Source organism: Thermobia domestica, chromosome 13 (assembly GCF_964235325.1).
Source record: "Thermobia domestica chromosome 13, izTheDome1.hap1.1, whole genome shotgun sequence".
Classification (NCBI taxonomy): Eukaryota; Metazoa; Arthropoda; class Insecta; order Zygentoma; family Lepismatidae; genus Thermobia; species Thermobia domestica.
In genome coordinates this window covers 102,708,796-102,723,724 of record NC_137466.1, presented here as the reverse complement: position 1 = coordinate 102,723,724, position 14,929 = coordinate 102,708,796, and positions in this window count along the sequence as shown.

The window sequence follows — 14,929 nt, the reverse complement described above, 5'->3', positions numbered from 1 at the left end:
ATGATTAGGTCTTGTATTAAATTGTATTAGTACATTAACAATATCCGATATTTTATATTGCTGCTATTTACATTGACAATAAAAGTATATATAATACTATTATTATATGTAGTATAGAATCAAGTATAGAAGACAAATCATCTGATAAAGTGATGCCGAGAAAGGCTCTTTCTTCATGAATCTGCAGCCTTATGCATCCTCTTGCATTTTCGCTTAATATATAACCAAACATGTCTTGAAGATGGAAATTGTTGCATCTTTCAAGACTGCTAGCCTTAGTATGCTGGAAATAAACTACTGGATATCCGATTATTATTATTATTATTATTATTATTATTATTATTATTATTATTATTATTATTATTATTATTTTGTGAAATGATTGATATTAACAAAAATAAATGTGTTTTGTGTTCGTTTCAGTTGCAATGTCAAACGGTTTTCTTGTAAATGAGTCAATCAATTTTCCATTTCCCTATGGCAATGCTATTCAACCTGGGGTACGCGTACCCCTGTGGGTATGCGAAGATGTTTCTGGGGGTACGTAATTCTAAAATAAGCATAGTTCCAATATTTATTGAATGGTCATAGTTGGAGAAAATTTCTTCTTTCCAATGGACGATTTTCGAGATGACGTCAAGCGCGTCCAATATTTCCAAGTAATTAGTTAACATTTATTGTATACAGTCTCACAATCAGATTTTTTTTTCACACGCATGAATCCATTTTTTACATCTCTTTAAAATCATCCCACAATTTTGGAAACCATCATTCCATCATCCCCGTAAATAGTATTTTGATTGGCACACTGATTGTCCTTTAGTTAGATCTCTGTTTGTGCCCCTTCTTAATCAACAGTACATGTGTATTGAATTTAGTAAGTTCATTTCGACTTAATTTCTTTTAAACTGCTTCAGGGGTACACAATTGGATGGCGAACAGCGTCTAGGGGTACGCGAGGAAAAAAGGTTGAATAGCAGTGCTCTATGGCTATTGAAAAACACATTCATCTTTGGAAAAGTACATGTGAATATTACTGCTAATAACAGAACTGTATTCTCGTTATTTTTCCTGGAAGAACAAGTAGAATAACATCCAAAAATTATTATAAAATTTGAAGAAATAGTTATTCTTCTTACGGAATCTATAAAAATTACTAAATAGTTTATTACAGCCATTAAGAACATATGGGTTCCTATCTGTATAAAAAATGCACTAGGAGGCATGCATTTCGGAGCTGCATTTCCCTCGAAAAAAATCTCTCCTTTCATAAAATTCCCTGTTTCGAAAGATTATACAGAACGGGCATGAATCCTAGACATTCATTTTCCATCAACAGAAAATTGTATTATTTCTCATAAACATTGAAAATTAGCATAGGAAACGTGCTTTCTAGTCACTTTAACTCCGGAGCTGCCTGAAAGCTAACTTTGTTTTGCTTCAAATAGTTCATACACACTGTTTGTGCACGATTAAACCATGTTTTGTGTAATTGTACATGACTACGAGCTTATAAAATCAAACTTCTTTAGAGTGAGGTTAGGAGGCTGAGACATTGTTCAGACCAGGCCGGTAGCCAGCCCAAAAATGTAGGGGGACCTGATCCAACCATATTATAGTTCATCACCATATTATAGTTCATTTGAAAGCCTACCGTGAAAATTTTAGGGGGAAGCAAAAATTTAGGGAAGAGCCGGCCCCTTAGACCCCTCTGGATACGGGCTTGGTTCAGACTTAAAAGGTTCATATATTTTTTTGCGTTCTATTACGTACTCATTTATATGGCACTGCAAAGGTTTTATACAAGCTGAGTATTGGAACCACAAAACAGGTTGCAGCAATAAAGAGTGTGTGGTCTTCTATCTGCGTAACTAAACCGATTGACTGGAACAAAAGTAAGTACCATATCAAATTACAGTGCTGAAAACAGCTTGTACAAGAGAAGGGGATAAAAGCTGGAAGATTTATCACCCTAGACAAGAGGTTTAGGTAGGGTGGTTGTTGAAATGGATATTCTCGCCTTTCTGGATCCAATTTCCATTGGATATTTTACTCATTCATTTACATCAAAGAGTGTTTATCTATCACCTGGTACAATTTGTCTTGTGGATCGATTAGTTAATTTGAATTTAGTGTTCTTTGACTTAATCAAAATCATAGCTCATTTAAATAAGCACTACGTGGATCAACGATTTTTTCTTAGCGCTTTAGAAATCCATGTTTCATAGCAGTCTAGTAGCTAACACTATGAAATGAAATGGTGAAAGTAGTGACCATCTAATTTCTAGTACGTTGTAGTACTTTTTAGCTAATAGGCTAGGACTGACTACTTTATTCCATAGTACTTTTTAGGTACTTGGTTCAAAGACAGTGGCTCCTTTGTTTCAAGGTATGGACTCAAAGCCAGTGACTATTTTCTCTCATAACACTCTCTAGATACTATGATCAAAGTTAGTGATTTCTTTGTTCTATATTATTTTCTAGGTACTAAACTCAAGGAATGACCACTGTTATTCATTGTTCAGCCTGAAATACAGTTCGAACTTGTTTCAAAGCTTTTTTTTTTTTTTTTGGTAAGTTACTCAAAAATAGAGGTTACTCTTTCTCACAATACTCTAGATACTATTCTCAAACCCAAATACTTGGTTCAAAGTCAGTGACTACTTCTAGTACTTTGTACAATAGGTGCTAGGTTCCAGGGGTAAAAGTGGATCTGAAAAGGTAGGGGGACGGTAGGAAGCGGCATTACATCACACCGTTCCCCCTGCCTCTCTTTACTCATTGCAATTTTTTTAGGCTCTGGGGGGACGCTGTACATATTTTTTCGAGGTCGGGGTACGGCGTTTCACCGCGATCCCCCTCACTTTTACCCCTGCTAGGTTCAATACTTTGAATAATTGGTAATAAATGGTACTAAGCCACTGATCATTTTGTTTCTAGGTACAGCGGTGGACACTTCTAAATGGTACACCTTAGCCGTAAATCTCCATATGGCTGTACCATTTAGAAGTGTCCACCGCTGTACAAAAACATTACGAATTAACAATATTGATATTATTATTATTATTATTATTATTATTATTATTATTATTATTATTATTATTATTATTATTATTTCAAATTTGTGTAAAAAGTTTTGCATCATAGTGGTAGTGTGCTCACTTTTGGTGCATGCGGTTCCTGATTTGATCACAGATACCGCCAAGTAGGATTTATTGTGGATATACACCGTGTGTATATGTTTTCTCGGTATACTCCCGTTTCACTTTCGTCTCTCTACCATTATCACCCATCTCATCATCATCGTCTTTCTTAGCCTCGACGCATAAATGTGGAACGTAAAACTGAAAAAAAAAACTGATTCAACGGTGATGTTTTTCTTAAAACTCCAACAAAGAACGCATTGATGAACAATAAAGTGGATCAGAAAATCTGAAATTCACAAACCGATTGTGACATAATGTAAAAGAATTGTTTTTGGCAACAATGATACACTTTAGCTATAAGATTGGAATTTTGTTATCAGTCATTAAAACAATTTCAGTATTTCAAACAATTTTTTTTAATGCTTGACTAGGGCCGAAATTCGAACTTTATTCACGTTAGTGGCAGGGGTAAAAGTGAGGGGGAACGCGGGGGACACCGTCACTCACCTCCGAAAAATATAAACGGCGTCCCCCCAGTTCCTAAAAAATAATTACAATGACCAAAGATAGGCAGGGGGAAGGCGTGATGTCGTGCCGCTACCTACCGTAACCTTACCTTTCCAGATCCACTTTTACCCCCTAGTTAGTGGGATTATAAGGTTGTAATGTTGGTCCTCTGCACGATAACTCTTGATGGAAAGCGAATTTTTGAATTTTGTTTATTTTATTTTGCAATAGATAGCTGGAACGATTACTTCGATCGAATTCGTTAACGGGTAACGGGGACTTTAACGGTGGTTATCTATAACTCATATCTCATTATTATAAACACATTTTTTAATTCTGTTTTTTTTCGCAATACATAGCTAAAGCGATTATCTCAATTGGTATCGTTAATGGAGTCAATCCATTAACATTTGAACGGGTAACGGTGACGTTAACAGTGGGCTATTTATATCCCAATTTCATACATGTAAATTTCGCATGCTTTTTTCTTTACTGTCCGTAGCAAAGGTTATTTTAAAAAATTGAATCTGCATAAATAAAAATGAAAGTGACTATGTTTATGACTTAATAACTCTTGAACCATCAGATCGATCTTCATCAAGTTTTCAACATAGATGAGGTACGGGCCTGGGATGGTTTTATTATTTCATTTTGACATGTGGGAGGGAGAGATATATATATAAAAATGATGGAAAATGACCGATATTAGTGCCGAATTCATAATTTTCTGGGTCACTGAGATGAACAGCGACACTTCCAATGCCAGTTAAATCCAAATTTAGCCCCGCAACTTTGGGGAGGACGAGGGGGAAATATATTTAAAAAATGGTCGAAAATGACCGATATCAGATAGGGCTTCAGTAACAGTAAAAAGTGACTGACTAACGGAACATTATTAATTTTTCTTATTTTAACCCTGTGAAGTGGGTACTTTGCGCTAGTATTATTATACAGTAAATGGGGATTGTTTCTGCATCCGTGTTCACTAACCTTTGCAGTTACAGTTATCAGTAGAACAAGTTAGTTATAGAATAGTACAGTAGAACAGTATATACATTACAACAATAGAACACTAATTTAAACACATATTTTGTCATTTATCTTGTTTTATACAAAAGAAACAACGTTGTTTTAGTTTTTTCGAAAAAAAAAACTGAAATTAACTCAGCAACTGCTTAAGTTTGATAATTTGATTGAAATTTTGCTTCCGTTTTCAGGTCAGATGCTATAAATGAAACAGAACATACTGTTATATTTGAGACAAGTGGTCTCACCGGTAATCAAACTCCTGACCACACACTGAGAAAAAAGTTGTAGGTGGTGTACTTAAAAAGATTTGTTACATGCGTAATTCCTGTAGTTTTTGGACTTAACGTACAGCAGACGTATAACTGAAAACGCATGTTTTATAATACTTGCTGTATGTGTTCCATCTATACGTACTTTCCGTATGAAACAATGTAAGCGGTCAGGAACTCACATACAAATGGACGTATATAACATATAGCTGACGAAGGTAACATAATTAAATGCATGTGATGTACGGACAACTGTTAGATGTCAGACATCCTGCAACGGCATGATGTAACATCTAAGGGCAGTGCCTATGTAGCATACGGATAACGTATGCTCCGTACTGATTTCTATAGTAAGCAAAAGGATACCATATATTTGTACAATATACCGCTGTCCGGAGAACGGATTTTTCTCTGTACACGTACAGAAAATTACTGAGCCACAGGAGACATAGGACGATTTTTTTAGTACCATCAAAGTATTTCACAATCTTTTTATCACTAAAAATTCCATAAACCTTTGAAAAGGGTTTAATATTGATCATTCGTGACTCTAGTCTCAAGTTTTTGTGTGTGTGTGTGTGTGTGTGTGTTTGTAAAAAAAAAAAAAAATACGAAGATGAAATCATGCAATATAATGTATGCCCACGTAAAACTTACTACTTAATTCATTTTGTTTTATCTATGTGTCTACTAAACTGAGGAGGATTCGAATTCATTTAACTTCTCCTTTTTCAGGCTTCGTAAACAATAGATTATCCCAGAAATCTCATTGAATTGGTTATATATTGTATAATCTCTTAGGAAATATTTTACATATTTTGGGGGAGAAGCCGGTGAAATTTATTAGAAAAGAAACTGTCTGGAATTCTAATGAAGCTTTACCACTCTTCCCTAACAAATGATAGGTCCCGGTAGTAACGCAGAGAGCATACTTTACAACTGACGTTCTTCGTTTTTATAAGGACTATTTGGAACTAATTTATCAACAGAGAACGTACGTTCGTACAACTTGTATGTTTCACAGTACTGATAAATTGTTTCGTATGGTTACATTTTGGCTTTTTATAATATATTTGTTAAATTTTATTTAATACAATACACTACATACATAGGAGTATGGTAGCTCCTGCCAGCCGGTGAGCTGTAGCCGAGCGGTCTGTGAGCCGTTAGGCAGATGATCGTGAGACGAAACTCGTCGGGTCTTCGAGTTTCTCTAAAATGCATGAGCATTTTCAACTAAATGGATTATTATTATCAAGAGAGAACATTTCCATCAGGGGAGCACTCATGTGAGGAGTTCACCGGGTCCGGACGCCCCTAAAATTTGATAACTGGATATATATTTGCATACTTTCTTAATAAAACTATACTTTTTTTAGTAGAGAAATGATTGATGTAGCCTAAACATTTTGATCTTGCACTTTATATGTACTCCTTTGCTTATAACACCATTGGGTGGATTTTCTCTGGATTCTCCCGTTTCCTCCCACTTTCTTCATTCCACCATTTCATTCATTTCCCATCATCATCGTCTCCTTTAGCCTACACGGCATAAAGATGGGACATTAAACGTTTCATTTTTTCTTATAAAACCAGTCTAGTTTTATATAAATATAATTTTTTTCTGAAAATATAGGTGGCACTAGTTAACGATTATTTATCGTTTTTTAGGGTGTAGAATACCATTGGTTCAGTACTACATAAACGTAGTATTAAACCACCCCACAAAACTTTGGATCAACCCCCCACCCCCAAGAAAAAATCAGAATACTCGGATATGCGTGATTTCCACAATGGCCAATTTTATAGTAGAAGGAAATAAAATTTGACTTGAAAGATCTGAAAATGTACTGTTTTGAAAACAAAAGAATCCGTTAACGCAAATACTTTTTTATGTTTCCTTTTGAATAAAAATTGACGAAGTGAATGCATAAGGTGAATGTGGTAGAAACGAGTGATTTTACTTTGTGCTTTCTATCAAAATCACTCCTGTTTGCATATACGTTGTTGTATACACAATCCGGCAGAACTCATCCCAAAGCTTCAGAAACCATCGAAAAGTCAATTTCACAAAGAAGTGGAAATGTTCCCTTTCGGAAATAAGCTCTTCTACTGTCCTCAATGTTCCTGTGTTCGTATCCCTGACGACTCTAGTACTCATGAAAAGTATAAGAAAGAGAAAATAAGAGAAGGAAAGAGTTTTTTTTAAATGATAGAGCACTCACCACTGGTAAGAGGTGTCCCTGGTTCGATCTTAAAAGATATGAATGTAGTGAATAACATCATATCATTGTGTTTTCTGGGTGTTTTCCCGTTTCGTTCCTTTTGTAATAATTCATTTTCATTAGTCTTTCCTGTCTTTAGCTTACAGAGAGTAAAACTATTTTTTTTTTACTAGGTATAGACTTGTTTAAGAAATCTTGGCCAAGCACTATGCTTTTAAGGATCGTGTTTCGACAACCGTACGTATATACGGTAGGGAGAATCAAAAACTAATGTTACAAAGCCGATATTTCTGGAGTTTCATCTGTTACAGATTAGTGAGGAGTCTGCTGTAATTTTACTACATGTAGTTCACAACTGAGTTCACAACTGTGCAGAGTTTCAGTCACCTGCCACCTTGGCGCTAGTTGTAAGTCATCACAAATGGCAACTCGTTTGGAAAACTGGTCTCGCGAAGAAGTGCGCTCAGTTATTCGATCTCTATGGCCAAAACATGCAACCACATCTGAAATTCACCTGCAGCTGGTACAGGAAACGGCCAGGAATTCTCACCGAGACATCTTCCTTCACGACAACGTGCGTCCACCTACAGCCCAAAGACCACCATGCTGTTGAAGCAATTTCTCTGGGACATCATCGACCACCCTCCCTATAGCCCTGACCTCTCTCCAAACGACTTTCACCTGTTTCCGCACTTGAAGCAGTACTTAGGAGGCAGTTGCTTCGCTTTAGACGAGGACGTGAAACACTTCTTGACAACGTGGCTGAACACGTATGGACAGGATTTTTACTCATCCCACGATGCGACAAGCGATCTCAACCGACATGGAGACTATGTCGAAAACCTTACTTTCTGATCACTCCTCGTAATTCTAACACTTCGGTTTTAAATAAAGACCTCAATTCGCTAAAGAAAATCTAATTTGTTTGATTTATTTCTGATTATGGGTAAGAATACAGGGTTTCTGAAAGGCACGTGGGTGGCCAGGTTTTCTTGAACAAGACTATACATCCTCAAAAATATCCAGAAGTGCACATACATATATATTATACTTCTCTTTAAACATTAAAACAACAGAGTATACATATTTTACCGTTATAAGTTAATTGTTTTTTGTAACCAGGAGAATTCTTTCTAAGCTATAATTGAGATATTTCGACTTCTCATTTTTATCTATTTTTCCTGCTTTTCTCAAATACTCTTAAGTTCTTCCTGTTGTATACCAACAAAATGCTTTTTCAATCCTAGAGGATGAATACTATGGAAGGGAAAATAAGAAAAGTGGGAATACAAATACAAAAACAAAAACAGAAAAAACAGACAAAGGAAGAAGAACGAAAGAAAGAGGGGGAAAACCAAATGTATTCCTCCCTACAAACACAGGTATTATGTCTGTATCCCTAGACTTCGGATTGACGGTAACAAGAAGACTGGATGTTTTCTTGTAGAATTATGGTAAAAAAAAACCTTAGCTCACCAGAAAGGGAACCATCTATCACTGCACTTGTATTGACTAAAGTGGTAATCCGATGGTAATGAACGCGAAACAAAAAATAAATGAAACATAACCTAACGTAATACTCAAACTTTTAGTCATAGGGGGATGATTCTCACCTATAATTTTCACCTAGATTTCCTTTTTCGCTTTTTCCTAAAAAAAATAGTAAAGAGGAAGACAAAATTAAAGACTTTTTAAATTGTAATTGACAGACCTTGCTCAATACCAGTGGTGGTTCTTGTTCAAAGTCAAATCAGGAAGTAGGGGCCGCGGTGGCTCAGTTGTAGAGTGTTCACCTCTGGTGCTGGGGGTCTCGGGTTCGATCCCAGCCCCCGCCAAGTGAACTTTGTGGTGGTCAAACACCGTGTGCGTGGGGTTTCCCGTTTCCTCCCAGTTTCTTCATTCCACCATTTAATTCATTACTCATCATCACCGTCTCCTTTAGCCTAACTGGCATAATCATGGGACGTAAAACTCAAAGATTTCATTTCATTTTTTAAAAAATCAGGAAGTAATTAGCATTTTTGGCTACAAGCTAAGTGAGGGAAAACACTTAAAGCATGTACTAATTTTTATATACAGCTTGTAGTAATAAAATTTATTCTAATTTCCGCAGTTTTGTAGGAAGTATAAAGTATTAATATTTAAGGAATTTAATTTATTAGCCAAATCTTTTTATATATTTACCCTCTTTGCTCATGTGTTGGTCCATCCGGAAGACAAAAAAATATCAAGAACTACGTGATGAATCATCATCAATTTTGATCAGGATGTACAGGGTCAAGCATTATAAACTGGGTTCGTTGATAGAAGTGACCCAACAGTCTGATCCGAAGCTATGGCTTCCCCATATATTCCCATAGAAAGTTATTATAGATTGTCTCCTGAAAGTATGCAACCCAAGTATACATATACATATACAGCTCACAGATGACGAGAAGAACCCTAGCAAAAGTAGTGTGACGTAGGTATGGGCTCGCCCACTTTTCGCACGGGGGTTTCAAATGACACCACGGAATAGCACACAGATAACTACCCGGAGTAGCAGACGACATGTAAGTATAGACCACACCTCAAAAACCGAAAATGGACTTGACCGTGTCGTTGACCTTTCCCCGCTACCCCTGTTTTAGGGTTCTTCTCGTCATCTGTGAGCTGTACATATACAAGTATACATATACAAGTTGGTTGCATACATTTCAGTTACTTTCAATATTAACCTATTTCCTTCACGTGGTATTGTACACGTGACATTGCTACTATAGTTACAGATGTGATATCCCCATGAGCCGCCACTGTTTATAACTACACACATATTTTAGTTTAGATAGTAACTTCTTAAAATTCAAATTGTTATATTGTAACTTACAGGGATCCTTTACGTTCTCCACTATTTTAAGGAGTGACGGATAGACAACAAAACCTAGCTTAAGAAATAGCGTTTTTGTTTCGTCAATTGAAAGGCCTCAGCTTCAAATCTTGCAGATCCTAACTTCCGCATCAGTAGACGAAAAGGTGTAGTCTCCAAGAAAATGTTGGAATGGTATCTAATTAATTACCTAGAACTGGACAATTTCATTTTCTTGTTTGGAATCTCTCTGAACTATATCCAATATTACATGGATTAGATTACTAAGCTAGATCTTCGGAAATCGGAAATACACTAATTGTACGTTGCAAAACGGCAAAGGAAGTGCTTATATAGGTTTACATATAAGTGCTTTAATCATTATTTTAGATTTTGTTGTTTGCGTAGTAACCTGCTAAACAAATTTGGATTTGCATAGCAATTTATAAATTTTGTGTCAAATATAAAAGTAGAAGGGGAGTAAATAGAATATGTGAATAGTTTTCGATATCTGGATAGCATTATTAATGAAGACACAAAGCGCAAACAAGAAATAAAATCAAACATAGGAGGAAAGCGAAAGAAGCCTTTAGAAGAAAGAAAACACTCTTTTTTGGGACGTTGGATAAAGAGTTGAGGAAAAGACTCACAAAATGTTCGTGTAGAGTATTATACTACATGGGGTAGAAATAGGGGCGTAAATAAGGGCCCCGCAGACCCTGCATTGCGGGGGGACCCAAGCCATCACGGCGCCCCCAAATTGTGAAGTAGGACGTAGAGATGGGACCCTACTCCACGTTATCTGCGGGGTGGCCCCCAGGCTCTTAGTTACGCCACTGGGTAGAAACATGGACATTACGCAAAAGCGATGAAAAAGGACTGGAATACAAGTGAATGTGGGAAGAATTAGCTGGGACGAAAGGAAAACGAATGAATAAATATTGAAAATAATGGAGCAGAATAATTTTTACATGTAGTTGAAAAAAGAAAGACAAACTGGTTCGGACATTAGCTGAGAAAGAAAAAGAATATGAGAGACATGTTAAAAATACAGTGGCAGGAAAAAGAGGAAGAAGCGAAACAGGCTACAGTTGATGGACGATATTGAAACAGAAAATTCGTACACAAAGACGAGGAGGTTAGCTGAAGACGTGGGTGCATGGAAGTTTCTCAGTTGTGGCAAGTGACCTTCCGATAGTGGGAGGATATCTAGGATCATGATAATGATCTGCCATTTTTGCCTTAAAGATGGCTTATTATTATTATTATTATTATTATTATTATTATTATTATTATTATTATTATTATTATTATTATTATTATTATTATTTTATTGTTATTATTATTTTTAATAATAATAATAATAATAATAGTAATAATAAGGTACAGAATTGTTATTGCTGTTTGACTGTCTTAATTATTGTTTGTAATACTTAAAATAGTTATTTTTATATCACTTCATGTCGACGTAAAATAGTAGAATAAGTACTATGTAATAATAATAACAATAATAATAATAATAATAATAATAATAATAATAATAATAATAATAAAGGAGGGGTGGCGAAAAGGGCCAGAATCGGCCCCCGCGGGGGGTCGTTTCTAAAGTAGCTGTACGGACTGAATTTGACCTATATGAGCCATCTATAAGATATAAAACGTCAAAAAATAATAAGCATTTTCATACAGTGCAAAGTGGTTTATAGGAAAATATTTGTGGAAGGAGGCTTGTTGCAAGAAAATCCTTGAAAAGGGGTTGTTTTTCGACATTTACTAAGTTATTACGTATATAGCGCAACGGAGTACGAAAATGATTTTTAAGTATGTTGTGTAGGAGTGGATAAGCGTTAACATTTGTAAAAATGGCCACAGTACTCCACCGCGCTCATAGTGAAAATGAAACCCATCCCCTTGGGAAGAACAACGATGCCTCTATTATCACAGCGCATATGTGACAACAAACAGAGGGTTTAAGACGTTGGCTTAATGAGGATGATGTCATCATCGTAGATAGAGGATTCAGAGACAGTGTGAATCTTTTGGAAGACTTGAATCTAATAGTAAAGATGCCACATTTCCTACAGAAACAAAGTCAACATACTACACAAGAGGCTAATGAGTCGAGATTAGTTACATCAGTGAAATGGGTAGTGGAAGCCTCAAATGGTTTACTAAAAACTTTTCAAGCACTAGCCCAGGTCATGCCCAATTCTCAAGTGCCATACATAGGAGACTATGTCAAAATTGTAAGTAGCAACTGCAATGCATTTAGGCCTCCTCGAATAATGGAAGATGATGAAAGTGCAAAAATAATTGGAGAAAGAATGTTAGCATTGCATTTCCATCCCAATGAGTTGCAACACCGTTTGACTGCAGAAAAGTGGTTAAGAAAAGGGTTATTTGGCAAGAAATGACTGCTGACACTTTGACCGACTTCCCTAGTTTAACACTTGAAGAACTTAAACAACTGACCTTGGGCATATATCAGCTGAAACAGGCGACCTCTTATACAGCTGAACATACAGATGAACTAGGCCTTTACAAGTTGTTCTCACACAGAGAATGTTCAGATGTAACAAGAGTTTTAATTCAGAGTCGACACACATCGTCCAAGATACACACTCTATGTATACAGTATAATATAGCTACAGTTGGATCTTGGTATTGCCAGTGTAAAGGTGGAGCACGTGTTGTTGGATGCTGTGCTCACATTGCTTCTGTGTTGTGGTTTCTTGGTTACTATCGACACCTTCATCACCAAAAAGAAAGACACTCCGCACATTATCAAGATTTTATACAAGATGCTGCAGTTGGCTGGTCTGATGACGAAGATGCTGATGATAACGAAGCAGGAGACTCAGATTGACAGGAAAGTGAAAATAGAACCGTGTGTCTCTCTACATGTGTTACGGTACTGAGAGGTCTGTGAAGAACAAACTAATAAAATGACTATTGTGATATTGTCATTCTGTAGTAGGCCTAAATCACGAAGTTCTAATAGGGGATACCACAAATAGTGTTTTGACAACATAAAAAAAGGAAACGCTTTGTCTTTTTAATATTCATTTTGTTTCGTTTTCATCAGTAATGTTAGTTTTTTGTCCATGTTACCTACAATATAATACGATTGTGCATTTTTTGTTAACAAATGGTGCTGTGTAAAACCTTAATTGCAAAATATATTTGGTTAACATTCTGTTTTTCATACATATCTGATCTAGTACTACCATTATATCATAAATGAATTGAAAAATCAAGGGGGCCGATTTTGGCCCTTTTCGCCACCCCTCCTTTTTAAAAAGCACTAATTTCGTTATTCTACAGATTGCCTAAACTAATAGCTGATTTTGAATATGTCCATATGTTTTATTATTATTATTATTATTATTATTATTATTATTATTATTATTATTATTATTATTATTATTATTATTATTATTATTATTATTACATGATATTTCCGTATTGCTTTGAAGAAACCGGAATAATGGACATTGAAAACTGAAATCTAGAATAATCTAGAAACAGGAAGGTACGGTGGCTCAATGGAAGATCGCTTACCTCTAGTACGTGGGGTTCCTGGTTCGATCCCCCGGCTAAATAAGCTTGTGGTGAATAATATGGTGTTTGTGGTGTCCATGGGTTTTCTCGGGGTACTCCCGTTTCCTTCCACATCTCACTTCACCAATTCTTCCATCCCCATTCACTTTCCTTAATCATCGTCTCCTTTAGTCTAACGACCACAATCATAAAATGTTAAACTGAAATATTTCAATTCATTTTTCTAATGAAAAGCAAGACGGCCAAGTAAACCGAATTAGATATTCCAGATATGGGTGTCCGCAAGGGAGAGCAAGGGGGACAATTGTTTTTCCCTGGATTTTCGAAAAGTGTTAGATTTTAATTTTTCAAATACGTATCAAAATGTATTAGATTTGCTTACTCATTAGTTACAGTATTCAATACATATGTTTACTGCAGATAATAAAGTGCAATGTGCATAAATAATAATTTTACATGAAATAGTTCATGAGCATGAAGGTGTGTGCATTTGTGGGTTTGTTTGATTGCTGGTCTTTTTTCCCTCCTTGAAATAAAACCTTGCGGAAGTGCGGTGCTATGTCACAATTAAAAATTCTTTGAGTTTTACGTCCCACGGTTATGCCGGTTAGGCTAAAGGAGATGGTGATGATGAGTGATGAATGAAATGCTGGAATGAAGAAAGTGGGAGGAAACGGGAGAACCCCGAGAAAACCCACACACACGGTGTTTGTCCACCACAAAGTTCACTTGACGGGGGCTAGGATCGAACCCGGGACTCGAAGCACCAGAGGTGAACGCTCTACCACTGATCCAGATGTCACAATTAGATGTGCCATTTATTATCCCCCCATACTAGTACAGCTTGAAAGGGAAATGTAAAGATAGAAGAGCAGAAAAAGAAGCAACGCTGAAGTCAGTGATTTTGTTATTTATCTTGTTTCCGAAAACTAAATTGGGCAGTTCTATCTACATCTCCAGTTTCTCATAATACAGGGCAAGTCAAATTGGTAGACTCGATTTCAGAAGTTTATTCTGTAAAAATCTAATAAACATATGTTATTGTGAGATATATATATAGGCTAGGAAAGGCAAATTGTCAATGTTTTCTTCAATCATATCACAAGTGTTGTATTTGAGCATCTCGCATAACATTGCACGCATCAAACTGATAGTCTATCTACGGCCAAACTTTTTGTACTAATGTTACGGCCAATATCAGCAATTCATTTCATGCTTGCTGCTGACTCGTAGTGGTAGAAAGTAGAATCACTGCGTGGAAACTAATCTTAGAAAGTTAACCTTCTGAAGCGCATGTCTCACAATAAACATATATTTATTACATTACATAGAATAGATTTCTGAAAT